The 4,115-nt window shown below is 32.6% G+C and overlaps 1 long non-coding RNA gene across 1 annotated transcript; it reads left to right on the plus strand.

Moving 5' to 3' along the window:
• The first annotated feature begins 298 nt into the window (after positions 1-298).
• Positions 299-3,339, plus strand: LOC128189630 (uncharacterized). The gene is made up of 2 exons (XR_008244259.1): positions 299-788; positions 3,039-3,339. It is a non-coding gene; the product is annotated as an uncharacterized LOC128189630 (long non-coding RNA).
• The last annotated feature ends 776 nt before the right edge of the window (positions 3,340-4,115 follow it).

The raw sequence follows: 4,115 nt of genomic DNA on the forward strand, positions 1-4,115 counted from the left end.
TTTTGTTAATACATATAGAACAAAAGTTGTTTAAAATAATGAGAGCTTTCATTTAAAATTAAGAAAAAAGGGCTGGCCCCTATAATTAGGGGTCAGCAGCTCATACACGTATTTTTCTGATAGCAAAAATCGTTATCATTTTATGAAAAAAAATTAATTTAGTTATTGTTAATATATTAAATAATGTCATTTGGTATCAAATTAAACAAGTTCTGTCCTATATTTTTTTTCAAATTTTATAAAACAAATATGTGAGAATCATACATGAACGAGTTAATATGTCTACATAGACACACAAGCGAACAAATGCCACATTAAGGCCCAGGAATTTACTGCATTACGTTGTGTTGCGTCTTAGATAAATTGTTGTGATTCAATTTCATTTTTTTCATCTATATCATTTATGAATTCAATGAACACACATTATTTAAACGTTCTATGTGCAACTATTTGTCGGGGCGCCCCTGTTTGTGACCCCCGCGCGCGCGCGCCGAATGTAAACAGTAACGAACGGCATTGTAGAAAAGAGAGAGCCGTAATGCAGAAGAGAAGTTGTGTATTCTTTCGGTGTACACATGCATTTTCAATTTGCTGTGAAACATATGAACATGCACAGGGAACAATACTACATATTTGTTTAAGGAGGATATTTTTCTCGTGTGAATCGTTTACGAGGAAATTCTGACAGCCACACTTCTGTCGACGATCAGCCGTTGATAAGCTACGAGTAATAAAGGAGAAAAGATGGACATTAAAGTGTGTGATTTATGTGGATGTTACTGAAGAAGGTGAGGCTTTTACTCCTTTTAAAGTTTCTTGTTAACTGGTTAAAATTTAGTATATAGTATAGATATACATGTAAGTACGTGCACACTGTTGGATGTTTTTGTTATGGTGTGGGTGTTTGTTTACTAACGTGTAATTTTTACATGTTTCATGGGTGTTTAGACTCGCTCGAGGTTCATGGGGGACTGGAAAGGGTAACTGAATTTATCTATTTAAAAAAATAACAGATTGTGAATTTTCAACTCAAAATTCAAAGCAGGGTCTAATTAGAAACATATCATATATTCTTGTGCAGAGGACTCCAAATGTAGTCATGAATACCCTGTAGACATAAATTTAAGTAAATAAAATTGTATACTTCAGACTTCAGAGTTAAAACATGACTTTAATATATTTATGATGCCGATCATTGTATCATTAAAGAGGTATAGCAGACCAACGGGTACCCGGTACATGTACTTGTACATGTAGGTTACAAGTTAGAACTATGCCTACCATTCTACCAGTTCACATAATTTTTCTTGTTTAGCAGTTATGATGTGTACTTAAATTGTCCTTGTTAATGTTTTAAATGTAATTTTTTATTCTCTTTTTTTAATCTGACTACTGGCAGTACTGGCGTGCGAGCAGTTCTCGCCGAGGACCATTTCTCGCTGGTGCACTGTTACATCATATTTTCGTATATAATTTTATGTGTTGACAAAATGATGTAACAATGCACTGGTGAGAAATGGTACTCGGCGAGAACTGATCGCACGCCAATATTGATTAATTACAGACAAAAACTGAAGGTTGATAGTGTTATTTTTAATTGAACAACATTGTTTAAAATAATTCTTTATATATGTGACGATCAGACCGGTTTGAATACCAGTGCCAGATAGCTCAGTTGGTAGAGCACCTGACTAGAGATTCAGGGGGCCCAGGTTCAAATCCCTTCATTATTTCTCCCATCCTGTTACAATATTGGTGTTGTGACCAACCCCTGGAACTAACAGGTTAACTCGATCCTGCCAGGGATGATCTTCGAGGGTGAAGATCATTTAAGGGGGAGGAATGTGACGGTCAGACTGGTTTGGATACCGGTGCCAGATACATGTAGCTCAGTTGGTAGAGCACTTGACTAGAGATTCAGAGGGCCAGGTTCGAATCCCACTTTGTTCCGTCGTTATTTTTCCCATCTTTTACATATACATGTATATCAGATATATGACAGATGATTAAGGTCATCACATGTTTTGCAAGATGCAATAAGTGTTAAAAACCTTTACTTTACAACAGAATACATTTAAGTGAATATTAATGTTTCTTGTTATTATTTGGTGTGGTTTTCTTGACAGTGTTGCATAAACAATTTACCCGCTCCTAAAACACAAACTTTCTTTTTGTGGATTCAGCTTACCGCTTATTGGCTGCTGTTGCAGCAGACAAATAAGATATGCACGCACAAAACACAATGAACTTATCAGAGAATGAGTTGAGTTTATTTAAACTGTTGGAATTTGGGTATTTTTTTTAAAAATGTATACTTGTGACAAAACATATATGTGGTACATACAGCTGTAGCTTTATGAAGAAAATTTTGGTTAGACCATATATACCTATCATGCAAGTAAATGATATTTACAAAAAACTTGCAATTTATGGCGCACGAAATATACGCTAGTTTTATAAAGATTGACATACATGTAATGTACCACATTCTTTGAAAAATAATCTATTAAAAATTCTTCATTAAGTTTACTCATACATGTTTTATGCTTATTACACGTAGTATTGATTTTAAAACATGTAATTTATAAGAAAATAAACAAAAACCCTCGATAAATTTATTTGTAAACAAAAAATACACAGTAGAATTGATAAAAAATGGTATACCAGAAGCTAATACCAGTACATGTACTTTGACGCTGTTCGGTGGGTAATATTCGTTTGTAATTTACGAATTGAAATATTGACTGTTGCACTACAAGTATGGTAATAAACTCTCTCTCTCTCAAACTCTCTCTCTTTCTCAATTTGATAAGTGTTTATACCTATGAAAATTTTTTAATATTATATTATGACTTGATATGCAAATTTTTGATCTTGTACTGCCTAAATGTTATGTCATGTATTGGGATATGTCATACTTTTTACACTGCATGGTCAGTGTATTTTTTACAGAAATACTATGCATATGTTAATGTAAACACAGCTATTACTAGTACATGTATGTAAACACAGCTAATTATTTTTTTTATTTATTTCAGCTCAAAACAGACTCTTGTTACCACATGGCTTTTACCGGTACATGTTGATTCTTGTGGGTCAGCTCCTGAGATTAACCTGTCACCTCTATCCACATGCATATTCCTTGTGTTCTACAGACTATTTACTGGTAATTCAAATTAAATCCGATAATGCATGAACAATAATGGAACTTGAAGAAAGCATCATGCCATGTTGTGGTTTGTGTTTGATAAGAAATTATGAAAACAAAATTAAGGCTGTTTAAAGAAATTCATAATTGCTGTGAAAATTTGTTTTTCAATAAAAGTATACAATTATGTTTCCTTTATTTTTTATTTCATAAAGATATTTAAATGTGTTTACATAATTGAAACCCCCCCCCCTCTATTTAATTGTCTGCATTAAGATTACATGTAGGATATGTAAATGTACATTTGACTTTGAAATAACATCTGCTATGATAATTACTTTTGAAATGAACAAGAAACAACCTATTTCTACCTTTCTAAGGTATATATGCATAAAAAAGTAGAAAAACATGTCAAATTTGAACATTTTTCATTGAAATCAACTCTGTCTCCAGCTACCTGGGTGTGTTTGAATTTAATTTTAATTTAAGGCAGATGTCTAACTTGTAGGTTGTAACTTACTGTTTTAGCATGGTTAGAAGAAGACTAGAAATCAGAATAGATTAGATATTCACTAAATATGATTGTTAGCTTACTTTTTTCATGAAAACAAGAAATCACAAGCAGGACAGCTGTCTATTTGTTAATTAAAATGGTACAAATCATACAATAAACAAATAAAGATCACATTTTAAAATCATTGATGATTGTTTTCAAATATGTGTGAGAAATGACTCAAGGAAATTGCCACATGTTTCATAAAATTAGGTAAAACATTTCAAACCATGACTTTTTATGAAAATCAAAAGATTGGGGGGTGGGGGGTATACATGTAAGGGTATTTCTAAGTGATGTGAAGCTTTTATCATGATTATATCATGTAGGCATATGTTGTATTGAATAAGGTTTCTTTTTAAAGGTGGTTGAACAAAAGTTGACCTCTAAAAGGTCAGATAAAGATGTTTTACT

Source organism: Crassostrea angulata, chromosome 6 (genome assembly GCF_025612915.1).
Source record: "Crassostrea angulata isolate pt1a10 chromosome 6, ASM2561291v2, whole genome shotgun sequence".
In the NCBI taxonomy this organism is placed as follows: domain Eukaryota; kingdom Metazoa; phylum Mollusca; class Bivalvia; order Ostreida; family Ostreidae; genus Magallana; species Magallana angulata.